Here is a 14,641-nt window from a genome sequence, read left to right on the forward strand (position 1 = left end):
TATCCCAGGAAAAACTGGACGCACGGTCACCCTAAATTTAACCCACCTTTGTAGATCTCACTCTGCCCACTTTTGGCTGCCTCCAGCAGCTAGTCAGTGGTTCACTCAGTCGGGAGGCGGGATGCTTCAATTTTAATGAGTACAGTGCGGAGCATTTCCTCTGTTACCTTCTGGGTCCCAAGAGTTTTCTGCAGAGCATTCTTAATGTAGTGGATTTCTCTCTCCCAGGCTCTGCTGAAATGAGATGCATGGGGTGGGTTGAATCAAAAGGTTATTTGATGTTTTGCAAGTTGATCTTGTAAAATTGGGGTTAATCCTTTGAAGGCCTCCTTCAGCTCTTGTTCTTCTCCATGAAAGTTTGTACCATGAGCCGATATTAATTCGAAAGGGGTGCCTCTATGAGCAGTTAAAACGGCGTAATGCCAGAAGGAATTAATCAGCATTGATGGATGGGAGGAGGTCAATGTGCACAGACAGAGTACTTAAGCATCCATCTTTTCTTGGTTTTGTGTCCACAGGTTACAGTATAAGGTCCAAAACAATCCACTCCTGATGAATAGAAGGGAGGTTTGAGTAATCTGTGGTGACAAGCAGGGAGATCAGAAATCTTTGGGACTAAACGATTTGCCCTCCATTGCTGACAAGTGACACAAGAGCATTGATGTTTGCAAAAGGATTCTCTACATTTTATAATCCAGAATTTCCGTCGTATTTCGGCAAAGAGTCTGGAAAATGAGTCAGAATGATCAGGTGCAAGCACAATGGGATGAAAGGCACCAGGTTCTAAGTAATTACTGTATCCATGTCTTCCTCTCACCCTTATGAGGCTGGTGGTGGGACAGATCTCTGGTGATAAGCACAATAGTCAGCTGATAGAAGGGAGAGGTTTACATGATTGTAGATAGGTCTAATCCTCTCCAAAGCTGGCCAATTGGACTCGCTGGAGCACTGAAAGTTCTGCTTCCTTGAAGCCTGATGCCGTGGTTGCCCCCACACAGTCACTTGAAGTTGGTAGAGTCTGAGAAACAGGGTCGAGAAGGGCTGAAAAGGTCTTGTAAGAACTGGGATGTAGAATTAGAGAACATGTGATAAGAGTTTTGCACAAGGCAGGTTTCCTAACCTTTGATGAAGTGCGAAGGATTCAGGATTGTGCTCTATGTGCCACTGATCTGGGAGAACTGGAGAACAAAGAAGGATCCAGTCCTCCCACAAATACATTGTGTCTGCATGTTTCTGTCTTGAGCCAGTTTAGGACAGTAGTGGAATCCGACCGCAAGTAGAAGTGCATGACTGGCATCATCAGTATTTGGGGTGATGCCTCCATTTAAGCAAAACTTGAAGGGATGTACCGCAACCGGGCTGTTTTCGAAACAATAGCTCAAGAAATGGCCAAAAGAGGCCACAGGAGAACGTGGCCCCAGTGCCAGCAGAAAGTGAAGAGCCTTAAAACTGCATATAAAACTGCCAAGGACTCTCATGAAAGAAGTGGTTGTGGCGGCACAACATGCCCTTTCTATGAAGAACTCAGGTGTATTCTAGTGATAAACCCAGCTGTCTGCCCGTAGAGCTGCTCGACAGCTCCTGTGATCCTGAGCTTGACGAGGAAGGTGAAGACGAAGCTGATGAAGCCTCAGGGAGCGTTACATTATTTTTTATGTTTAGTTGTTTGCACAATTAAGATTTCACAATCCTTATTTGTCAATAAAGGTTGCTGTCAGAAGTGATGTGTTTTTAATGGGGACAACTAGGTTCAGTGATTAAATCCAATGTTTATTGTACAAAGAACATGGCAAAGCGAGGCAGAATAGGCTCTCGTATCTATTTGGATAATTACAAAACAAAATACTGCCATAATAATAATAATGCCAACGCACAAAAAAAGCCTACTTTTTACTTCACACATAACTTTCTCAAAATGTTTTGTATGTACAAACTTCAACAGACTAACAGATTTCCCATATAGGGGGAGCACCAAAGGCACGTGTAGAGAGTCTTGTGCAACTCAGCGTTGTGTGTGAAAAAGCTGTGTCGCACCTCCCCTGGGTTTACAAAACCTTGTGGCCCTTGTGCTCCTTCTGCCTCATCTTCCTCTACATCCTCCATAGGAACTGCCTGACCCAGCTCTTCATAGGCCTCACCATGGTTCTCACAGATGTTGTGAAGACTGCAGCATGCACTGATGATGGTTGGGACTAGAGATGTCTACATCCAGGCGTTTCCCCAAGCACCTCCACCGCTGCTTCAGTCTGCCAAACCCACACTCCACAGTCATTCTGGCCCTGCTGTGTCACTGATTGAAGTACTTCTGCTGATCTGTCAGGTTCCCTGTGTCAGTATAGCCTTTAAGTAGCCAGCTTCGAAGGAGGTATGCAGGATCTCCAAGCAGCATGATCGGTACTCCCACGCCATTGATCACTTCTGTGTCCTGAGATGTCTGAAAAATATTAAATTAAATCAAATCGTTATGAAATGTACCTTTTTTTTCATTTTACATTCCTCATGGTCACCAACGAGGGTGTGTGTGTGAGTGAAAGAGAAAGAGAGAGAGAGAGAGAGTTTTGGAAACTGAAAAAAACTGAAAATTATACATAGTAGATCCTGGAATTTCTCAGAAATCTTGCATCATGGACACTCCCAGACCATCCGATGTAGATATTGGTGAAACTGTTAAGGTGTAATGACATTCAATGTAAGTGATATTCATGCAAAGTTATGAAAATAACATCTGCTACAACAGAAAAAGACTAAGAACCAGAACTGGTGATCTACTACTCCTTGTAGAAGAAGCGAATAGTATCTCTTGCGGTTGTAGTAGTCACTGTGGACGTTTTCTGGGGCGATGATGGGAATATGACTCCCATCAATGGCTCCATCACACTGGGGGAAACTCCACCTGTGTCAGAAGCCTTGCAGAATGTCCTGTAGGTAATGTCCTTGGGGTAGACTGATGTATTCGGGCATGAGACTGTAGTGCACAGCTTTGCAAAAGTCATGCACAATAGAGCACACAGAGCATCTGGCGACACCAAAGAGATTGGCTATTGTGCGGTAACAAGGCCCTTTTGCTAGCCAGTCCAACCCCACTGCGACGTGCTTTTGCACGGATATTGGTCACCTGAACCATGCCCTGGAGGCTTGGAGGGGATGGTAAGCAAGGGTTGGAGGTTCTGGTGTTGACCCTTGGACAGCTGATAGAGTTTCACCATCGAACTCAGTCCTTGTTGGAGTTGGGGACTGCAATGGCTGAGGTGACCCCTTTGTGGAGTGTCTGGCTTCATCTGTGTCCCATGATATTGAACTTCATAGTCTTGAAGGTATAAAGGATGAGTAATTACGTGGCAAGAGTGTTAAGGAGGTGTTCTCCCACCAACTGGTGTCTTAGCTCACTTCTCTTGCTCCATGGCTACTGGTCGGTTCCAGCTCGAATGACCATAAAATAGACTTGTGACAGAAACTTGCTACCTCAGGATACATCTAGGAGCCACAGATTACACTGTGTCAGGGTGTAGGGAATAAGGAGGAATCCACTTGATCCTTTAATTTTTTTTATTTTGGAACACAGATTCAAGCACAGGCAAAGAGGGGAGGGCAGTTGATTTACTGATGTGAGTGGAAGGAAAGACAAAACAAGATTTCTGTCCATTGGGCTGTTTTGGAATGTCAGCATGGTGGGAGAGGCAGAAATACAGTAGCCTAGCTTCGCTCATAACGGTGCTTTTTCATAGAAACAAGTTAAATTCACTTGAACACATTGTTTTATCACTCATATTGGGTTGAAAATAGGAAAGAAGGTGTAGTTTCCTCTGCCTCGACATTTTCATAACACAACCTGTCAGCTCTGCGTTACGTCGTCAAATTCACTCCCAGAACGGCATACCGGTGCGTTACGGCCCAATGACCCCCTTGATGTAGCCTAGATTTGTTTCCTCTGTCAAGCAACACGAGGCCATCTCTTAGTCAAAGACGCCCTCTAGAGGCCATCTCACGAAGCAACATCTCACTAAGCGTTACCTGACTGACTGACTGCCTGACCTGAATTTGCTGCATGATGCCCTCGGCTACACCGTGGGAAAAACCTTAATAACACTAAACAGGAGAGAAAGAGTCACTTGGTCACTGAAACACAAACATTCGGCCACTCTGTGAACAATCAGCCATGTGCTTGTGGAGACAGGACAACTGTACAAATAGGTGAAAAAAAACAGTAGCACACGGGTGAGAGAAATGGTCCGTAGCAAAGGGAGTGTGTGGAGGGCTGGAATGATGAGGGGGAAACCGAAAGTGGGGTAAAGGAGCCATCTTGAAGACTGTCTTAATCTGTGCCTAACCTTTATGACTGTGGCAATTAGATGACTTAGTGCCCCTTTAAGTTAATCTTAGCCATACAGAGGAAAATAACATTCAACTGTAGGTAATCATTTAATCCTAACAACATAACTTGTCAGTCATTATGTAATGGACATTATGTAAAGTAAAATGGTGCTGTAGCTAATACTTTGCAATGAGAGGATCTCTCCACATGAAACTCGATCAGCAAATGATGCAATATCACTGAGCGTGCAAGTTAGACTCTGACTTCAAAAAGACTGTCTGAATTTTTTACATCCAAATGAGCTTCACAGCTTTGTAGTGCTGCCATAAGAAATAAGATTATTATTATTACCCTTGGGAATGGGATAGTACATTTTTAAAGGAAAACTCCTCCCTAAAACACTTTAAAAACAGGTCTTGGCCAATCAAAATGACTTCAGTTTTGTCCAAATTAATCTATAGCAAAAGTTCAAGTCAGGAAGACTACTTTTTATATACCTCTAACTATAGATTTTCCCACGCTGTCAACTCTCCTCTGTCAGCCGGCATTTTCTGCTTCTGCTATTCTCATGTATCCAATCAGAGCTCTCCATTCTATGAACCAATCATCGTGTTGCTGCCATGAATTTAAACTGTTCCTTTCTCGGCTTCCTTCGGGTGTCATTTCAGTGATGCTGTTATGTGCCTCACCTCCACCCGTTCCGCGTTGATCATATCCAGCTCCTCAAGAGGGACATCCAACTCCAGGGTCAAGTCCATCTGGCTCTTCAGTGGGAGATCCAACTCCTGGATCAAGTGCATCTGGCTTTTCAGTGAGAGATCCAAGTCCAGGAATGAGGTTTCATCAGTCACCTGCAAGAGTCCACCTCCTCTCACCACCACCATCGTCTAGACTCCATGGGGGGAAATTTATCATATGCTGCCTTAAATAGCATAAATTCATGATAGACAAGCCTATGTGCAAATTGTAGACTTTTCAGTCATTTCTATCATGCAATTAAACATTCTCATCATTCATCATCTTTCACCTAGTCTCTCCTGATTTAAATTGAATTGTATTGAATTGTTCTTTGACATCCAGTCCTGAACATCTGTTAAACAGTTATGCAGAGGCCAACTTATTTAGTTCACGCAGCTTGACAGAGAGGTACAGCTGTGAATCATCAGCATAACAACGGAAGGCAGTGCTATGCTGTCTAATTATGTGACCCAGAGGTAGCATATACAGGGGAAAAGAGATCAAGAATTGGTCCAAGAATTGTGTTTGAGGGCAGAACACACACAGGACACCAGATGGTGAGCTACACCCATGGACCACGTACCTAAGAACTGAATAGCTAACGGTAAAAGTGTATATATATGTATGTGTATATATGTTAAGTGTATATTCTCCTAATTTTGAGAACTGAACTGAACTAAAGTACAGAATGGAACTGGGACTAAACTTGAAAGGCTATCCAATTCAGTGTTACATTACCTTTTATTTTCATAATTGCCAATGCTATGGTATTTTACTATAGTAATGTTTCACTTGATATTTTGATGTGGAGACAAGGTGAATTTTGTTTATGTTACCTGTAAGGAAAGAAAAAAAAAGTTACACCAAAAGGTTAAATCTTAACTGTAAAAGTGATATTAAAGGGCTACCTACCTGTTCAACTGCGAAAAGAAGAAAATAAGAGTTAACTAATAGGCACAATCTATTAACCTAAAATAAGATGATAAACTACAAACACAGACTGGTCTAACCTGATATAATCTAACTTAATATAACCTGAACCTAATTATTTACCTAGGTTAGTAGAGTCTTTAGGGGAAAGCCTAAGAGAAAAAGACAAAATGGTGAATTATATTTACCTGTAACTTACCTGATGTGTGCATCATGTCATGTCTGTCATATAGAGAGGCACAGACAGCAGACCAGCAGCACTGAACTCAAGCCAACAGAGTCTCCGGTTTGAAAACAAAAGTGAAACTTAACATTCCATAGTCTGCTACAAACTCGCCTGGGATTTGTAGACAGTAACTTCTTCTGCTGCCCTACAAACTTTAACGATAGGCAACGTTATTATCTTGTGGTATTTAACCGTGCTGCAGTGTTTTAGCTGAACACACGCACCGTGGGCCTGTAGAGGATCTGTGCTTGTTCGTCTTGTCTTGTCTTGTCTTGTTTGTTGTTTAACGGCTTTTGCGATCTCTGGCATAATTACTTACTCTTTTAACTCCACTCCCATCAAACCTAGAACTGGTCCAGTAGCAAACGTAGTACTATGAGATACAGGGTTATAAGTGCTACAGTAGTAATTGCCCATTGTCCCTCTTACATTAACTAATGAACAAAACACGAAACAAAACCAAACTACAAAAAACAATGCCCTTGATCAAGGCACTGAACTAGAGCCCTGCATTGGGATTGGGCAAATCTCGCGGGAGCGGGCGGTTTTAACGTTGCTGCGGGCGGGAGCGGGCGGGAGCGGGCGGGAGCGGGCGGGAGCGGGCGGGAGCGGGCGGGAGCGGGCGGGAGCGGGCGGGAGCGGGCGGGAGCGGGCGGTCAAAAAACTGCAGGTCCCAGGATTTAACCAGAAGGATGGAGACAACAAATGCAGTTGAAAAGAAAATCAAAGCAGGTCATTACAATACCAAAGCAAAGCAAGGCAAGTCTGACATTTGGACAAATTTCTCAGTTGTCAGTTCTCACTAGAACTTAATTTCGCTACGTTATTACCAACAGGTGGGACTAGAGCCCTGCATTGGGATTGGGATTGCGGGAGCGGGCGGTAATGGTCAGAAATCCAGCGGGAGTGGGATTAAAAAAACAGTCCCGCGCAGAGATCGTACAGATCTATTTGATGAGAAGGATGAATGGCTGCTGAGCCTTTTCAGATTGCCAAGAGCGCCTCTCCGATTCTTGGCCATGTGTCAGAGTATTTGCACACAGCACAACACCTGCCCTTATATGGTGTTTAGGGGGCGTTACCTATGCTAATAACAAACAATCGGCCACACGCCTCCAATTTATGATCAAGTGGGATTCATCATTCAGCACACCTGGGTAAGAGCAGATTTGGATGGTTAAAAACATTTGGTGCATCTGGAGTTGACTTCTCTTATTTTTTCTCTTAACAGAAAATTAAGAGAAAATATAAGAGAAATTTAAGAGAATGTTGCTGCATGAGGCCCAGGGTGTTGCTGGTCAACCTTCCCTGTATAAATAAAGGCAAAAAGATAAGTATTCTGTTAGTGGAGAGATGTTCACAGGTTTACACTTTGATTTCTGTGCTGTTTGCATTTGATTTAATCAGTGCAAATGAGATATACAGTATAATGTCTATCCAAGCAGCTAAATATGAACAGATGAGCTTGAATAAAATGAAGTTTCCGTCGTGACTGGAGCCAGCGAGGCATCCTGAAGCCCTGGGGATCTTTAACAATTTGGAGGAGCTATTAGGATGTTTTCATAAGAAGCCATTCTCTCAGATCAAACCGGGCAACACAGATAAGAGGATCCCCCAAGTATTCCTCTTTCCTCCGAGGATGAATAGAGAAGACTGGACTGTTATCAAATCCAAAGATAATAAGAGATGACAAACTGTGACTTAATTAACCATCGGGGTTCTTTGAGGAGTCACTTCATTTCCCCACACATTTTACAGCCTTGGTCTGTGGGAGCCGGCTGCCATCGCTGAATTCACACCGCAGAGCAATACAATTAGTTCTTTTTGGGAATATGGTGAATTATTCTCCAAACCCATGTGGTTTACTTAGATTGCTATGGCAAAGGCAGTACTGTTAATATTGACAATGGTATCATTGTGCCATTAACAGTAACAACAGATCCCACTGAGCCAACTGCTCCAAAACATCAAAGGTTACAGTCATCATCATATGCAGAACTTCTTATTTAACAGCCATTTTCATTCTGACTATGATCAAGTATTAAAATGCAAATATTGTAACATGCTCCGTGCACAAAAACTGAGGGAAACAGTACGAGGGTGGATGGGTGGATACATTTACCTAGTTTTCATTTTCAACAAGTTTTTCTTATTTAACCATCACCAAAACCTTTTCCTAACCTAAACCATAACCGTGATGAACATGTGAGAATGGTGTGTCCAATTCGTGTTATTGTCACATAACCCAATTCGAGATGGAGGAACGTGGTTTTCGCGTAATTCGTGTCCACAACATGTAATCTGTGTTTCAGAGTTGATGCATTTCATGACATTTTGTGAGACTGTGTTGGATGTGGATCCTATGGTTTCAGGATGCCGTGAGTGCTTAAAACACTCATTATGTAATCCGTGACCTTATATGACTTTATCGGCAGTCAATGCCACAATATCGACAGGTCGCTGGCACTGCTTATAGTGGCCTGTAATACATAAATAATAAAGTCACATTTTCATCTAGCTAATTAGAGCAGAGATCCGAACAGAACAAATATCTCTCATGATTCAAAGGATGTTTGTTTTCCAGCAACAGTTGTAGGAAAATGAATATTGAGAGGGATTTGAACTCAATTATTTTTAACAATGTCATTGATGACCAAGCTCATTGCACAGAAATGTGTTCAGCAGCTATGAAACTCTGTTCGTGTAAGAGTGAAAGAAACACATGAGACCCAAATCCCTCATGGGAGTCTGTCCTCCAGTGTATTCTCCATCCTGTTTGAATGCCTGATCGTCGTTTCACAGCAAACATCCTGTTCTGTTTTAGTAGTGTTGTCTTTAGATCTTTAAAGATTTCTCTAAAAAGGACAGAACCTATGTCTGTCTTCAGATGTTTACTAATTAAAACACATTTCTTTTATTAACGGAAAACGGCCTGGGTGTACAGAAGCTGTATTGCATTACACGGCTTTGTCGGCTGCCCGTTTGATGGTTTTGTTGTGACTGCAGTGTGATGTACAGCGTCGTGGGACGCCTGTTGCTGCTGCTTTAGTGAAATGACAGGCGCACACTGGCACATTTAGTTAAAATAAAACTGTATCCTGTTTTCCCCTCGCAGAGCAGGCACATCAAGGAGGCCCTTAAACAAAAGCTGTTAGCTCTCATTCTAATGAACTTCCATCAAAGAGACGTGGCTCTGCGCATCAAAGCACAGCTTCATCTAGCAGCTGGCAGAGACAGCCCCGTACGTGGGCTATCCACCCCGCTTTGGAGCGCAGAACGAGACTCGCGGTACAGCAGCAAGGCCGGCAAACAGCTGCAAACAGCTTCTACTCAAACACAAAAAAGAGTGTTTTGTAAAAGGATATGCAGGAGTCCATGAAGTTCCACCTGGTCCGGGCTTCTGACCGGCCTCCTTAATCACTGGTCCCACTGCGGTGACCAAAATATAGAATGAGCAAAATGGAAAGGCCCATGACTTAAAGCTCATCTGATTTTTATGCTTGTATATATGGTGATGAACAAAATTCTTGTTGTAATGTTCTGATGGAATCCATGGACAGGCCTTTATTTTCTTGGGCTGGGTCACTAATCAATTTGATTTGAATTCATTACATTTTAATTGAATTAACTCTTGAAGTACTTTATAAATAAACGTTTTTTTTAAGGTGCTATAAAATATAATTTCACTATATTTACTATTATTATTATTATCATTATTATTATTATTATTGTTATTATTATTATTATTATTATTATTATTATTATTATTAGTGGTAGTAGTAGTAGTAGTAGTCCTGTTATTAGTATTATTAATAGTATAATTATTATTATTTGCCACACAAAAGATTTGAAAGCAGAGCTTCAAACTGTTGGGGACGAAAGCTCAGATGATGAAATTCTTTTTTTCCCTTCAAGTCTAGAGTCAGGCATATGCATGAAAAAGTAATACGTCCTTGTAGAACTGTTAAATAGATTCCTTCGAGTACATTTGTAATTCTATTTGTACACACGCTCCCAAGGAATAAATGGATCTGTCAGGCTGAAGCTACAGTTTGCCTACTGCTGACTTCTAATGCCATCTGCTGGAAGCTTCTCCAACCCAACACCTGGATCTCTTCTTCACACCACTCTTTCAGTGGTTTTCACACCACAGACCCCCCCCCCCAACACACAATCAATAGGCCACAGATGTCATTTCATCAGTCACAGGGAAGATTTTAGTTGTTGATTAGTACTGAATAATAGTATTGAATTGTAGAAATGTCTACACTGTATGTGAGCAGATAATAATGATCAGTGAAACCTATGATAACAATAGTCATTCTTATACATCCTCCAACTGAGATAATTTGTAGTGAATTAAATTAGTGAAATTAAACTATTTGTCAGTTTGCTGGGAAAACCCCAATCCTCAAACCCTACTTAATAAGTAACACATTTTTCATATAAATGAATGTCCATTTTTTTTCATCAAAGCTTTTACATTTGCTGTTCTAAACACCAATGAGGGGGTTCCTCTTTCCCGGGAAAAATCCTTTGCTGCACAGGAAGTGATGCGTTTTATCTTTATGGAAGCATCAACAGCAGTTTGTTTGGAATAAAGAGAAGAAGGGAGAAGAAATACAAGAAGCCGCAGTTTACATTGAGCGTCTTTATTATTACAGTATGTTAGGCCAGTGCCTGCATTGAGTACTAAACACCAAATGGAAAGATGAAAAGAAGCTTATGAATGGACTATTAAGTCAAAAATCCAATCTGGAAAATTATACAAATCAAAAAGGAAAAAGTTCAAATTTGCTCAGATCTAACAACAGAAGATTAAAAATTGGCAATTTGTCAACCAAATGTAATATCACCATGTGTTCCAAGTCAAAAATGTCTAAAATCTATTAGCATCAAATTCATTTTCAGTATATTATATATATATGTACTGGTTTATATATATCAACATATAAATCTGGGGAAAATGGGAAATAGTTGAAAATGTGGCTGTATGGATTTTTATTAGTCAACTATTCATAGCTATTAAACTCAGCTATTATTCTCACACTCATAACAACTTCACACTCATAAACCTATAAAACACTGAGTTTTAGAGACGGAGTGTGTGTGTGTGTGTGTGTGTGTGTGTGTGGTGTCTGTTCATGTTTATCTTATTCCTGCATTTATGGAATCCGACTCAGGACCTTTGTTGCATGTCATCTCCATCTTTCCTGTCTCTCTATACTGTGACTGTCCAATAAAACAGAATTGCTAAAAACTGATCTTTAAAAAACAGCATACAGTCATATACTCAGTAGTGTAATTTATAGATTGTAGATATGTTGCTTGTGTTAGGATACTTACATGAAAGAGTCATTTTGTGACTGAAGTTTTGAAAATGTCAACTTTGATTGAAAAGGTTTGATCCATAAGTGTAAAAGAAATGTGAGGTTTGGCGAGGGTGGAAATGAATTATTTACAATTACTTCCTATAATGGAGTAGTTTTTTGAGAAATTTTTTAAGTCAGTAATATTAATTTTAGTTGAATATGTTTTGACTGAAGTACAGTACTTCCATACATTTTAAATTACATCCATTACATAGTACAAATGTTGTAGGCTCTCCATAAGCGCTGCATCAGAAACTGGACAATGGTAATTATGTTGAATGAATCTTGTTGACATGGTTTACTTTGTTTGTGCACTTTATTTTGTTAAGTTTTCTTTTTATTTAAAAGAACTATCTCCTCTCCTCCTTTTTGCATGGCCTGGGAAAGATCATGTGTTAGTGCGAGTGCATTTTAAATTGCAACTTTTTACTTTTACTGAAGTTGATTTTTACACCAGTAATTTTACTTCTACTTAAACTACAGTTTCAGCTAAGTAACAGTACTTCTTCTTAGGAAAATATGTTGTATTGATATTTACTGACTGTACACCCACCAACTATTGTCATGTGATTTTTAACATAACATACTGAATTTCATAGCATCTCTAGAATGACTTATGAGGATGTTGTCACGTCCAGTGACACACAGCGTAACACCATATGGTGCTACTTGCACTGCAAAGATGGCAAATTATTATATAAACGTTATGCTCTAATCATGTCACATGATTAAAGCATTACCTATCGCAGATAAATTCGTGATTGGGAAAGAAAAGTGTTATAACATTTTCTTCACCTAATGGCTTCCAAACTCTTTTTACTGGTTCCAAAGATACAGAAGAGGATTAGAGCCACGTGAAAAAAATTATTTCAGTTCTGAGTTTAAAGTCAGAATTCTGAGATTAGTCAGAATTCAGAGAACTCAAATACATTTTTCACGTGGCTCTAATCCTCTTCCATAGACCTAACTGAACTACAGAGCTGTGACTTTGACCTCGTTGAGATTTGAACCTGTTAGTGCAAAATCCGTGTTACCTTCTGAAGGTGAAACCACAAGGGCCAACCGCTCAGTGTTCAGTCCTTTGAAGGGTCTTCGGTAGAGTTCACTGGTGCATTCACACCTTTGCTGCATGACCTGGATATTTGAAAAAACATCAAGAAAAACATTTTGTAGTCCTTGATTGCTGTAAAAATGTAGCAGCACATGCCCATGCAGATCTGTTCAACCATACATCCCTATGAATTATGATAATAAGTGGGAATCCTGGTGGCTCAGTTGGCTAAGGCCAGTGTGTACCATGTACCAAACATCCTGGGTTGGATTTGTTGCACCTCATCCCCATCTTTTCTGTCTTTCTCCACTGTCCGATCGAACAGAAATGCCCAAAAAATAATGAAAAGAAATCATCACAGTAACTGATAGTCTATGCTAAATGGCCGCATCAAATGCAACTTATGTCCAGAGATGTATTTCTACGTTTCGGGAGTCTCCGACAGGCAGAGCTGAATTACACCGGGTGTCAGTCACTGCTGCTCTTCAATTCTGTAGCACTATCTCCCCCAGTGCACTGAATCACTTATTCAGCCTGGCTGGAGTGCTGTACTTAACCAGTCTGCACCGCACCACCTCACTGCTCCCCTATAATAGAAGAAGAAAAGTTCACAGGCTGCCAGAGTCAAAGGGAGAAACACTCATTGTAATTCATGAATCTTTTACAGGGGCCCTTGCTTCCACATTGCCACCCCATAGAAGCTGGAGAGCGGCTTGTTCGAGCCGCCCGGTGCGGGGCTCCTATCTTCTAACCTGCGGCTCCATTATCCGCCGCTGAATGGGCTGGCTGGGAGCACGGGCCGCTCCGAGGGGCCCGGTGTCACAGCCGATTCACGTGGACACGCCTTCATCATGCGCCGTATAAATGCATTAATCACTTTTTGAATAACCATTCTGATTTGTGAAGGGAGTAGTGTGAAAGTAAAATGGCACTGACCAGCAAATCCTTGACGAATACCAACAGAAACAATGTAATTCAAACACACATAATAGGAAAATGTGCTACAGAAACTAGCATGTGTTATTTCATATTTGTAAAAATGTTAGTTTCTTCCTTGCATTAGGACCTACACATCATATTCCAATGTCTTTCATAGATGATGAAATGATGTTATGATAGAACATGTAGGGATATATTGCCATCTAGTGACGCTGCCTGGTAACTGTGCCAGCATGTATTAACCACACGGGCATGAAGGGAATACACCAACTTTTTGGGAGATTGTCCTGTTGGCAGAGGCGGGGACTCGAGTCACAATTTTAATTGCTGGAGACTTGACTTGATGCATGAAGAGAAGACTTGAGACCTGACCTGACTTGGGTTCTGGTGACTTGGGACTTGACTCTGACTTGTGCTTTGATGACTTGAAAAGGTTTCTAAAGTCTTGACTTGAGATCTTGTGTTTGTGTAAATGACTTAGATTGAAAGTGATGAGATTTGTTCCAGCAGACGACTGAATTTAAATTATGTTTTCTGAATTTGTATGGAATGATTGAATTTATTGAAGCTGAAACTGATTATAGAAATCAAACTCATGATGCTCTTACCAAGTTTTTATCCTATTAAAACCATATTGCATTGAAAAGTCCTAGATATTTAGTTTTCTTTAAGATATTAAATTGATACTGGACTCTTGATTTGTTCTGACTTGACTTGCTGTTCTACATTTAGACTTGAGACTTGACAATAATGACATGGACTTGATTTGGTAATCTACATTTAGACTTGAGACTTGTGCCTCAAGACTTGAGACTGACTTGGGACTCTGGCAAAGTTGACTTGGTCACACCTCTGCCTGTTGGTCAACACTAGCATTTGTTGAGTGACAGTAGGCTTGTGCTAAACAGTCATTTTAAGCTGTACAGTCTCCCACCACCCACTGTAAAAACCTCCTTGCACCCACCACCTTCACTTAAATGGAAACAGGGAAAGTAGTCCCTGGTAGGCCTAGTTAATCATATTTGATGTTAATTTTACCATGTTCTCATTTTCTCACTTCTGAGATGGTGCTA

The sequence above is a fragment of the Centroberyx affinis genome, unplaced genomic scaffold (assembly GCF_046629955.1).
Source record: "Centroberyx affinis isolate AG114_WGS23_722 - 3 ecotype Tasmania unplaced genomic scaffold, CSIRO-AGI_Caff_v1 ptg000966l_1, whole genome shotgun sequence".
NCBI lineage: Eukaryota > Metazoa > Chordata > Actinopteri > Beryciformes > Berycidae > Centroberyx > Centroberyx affinis.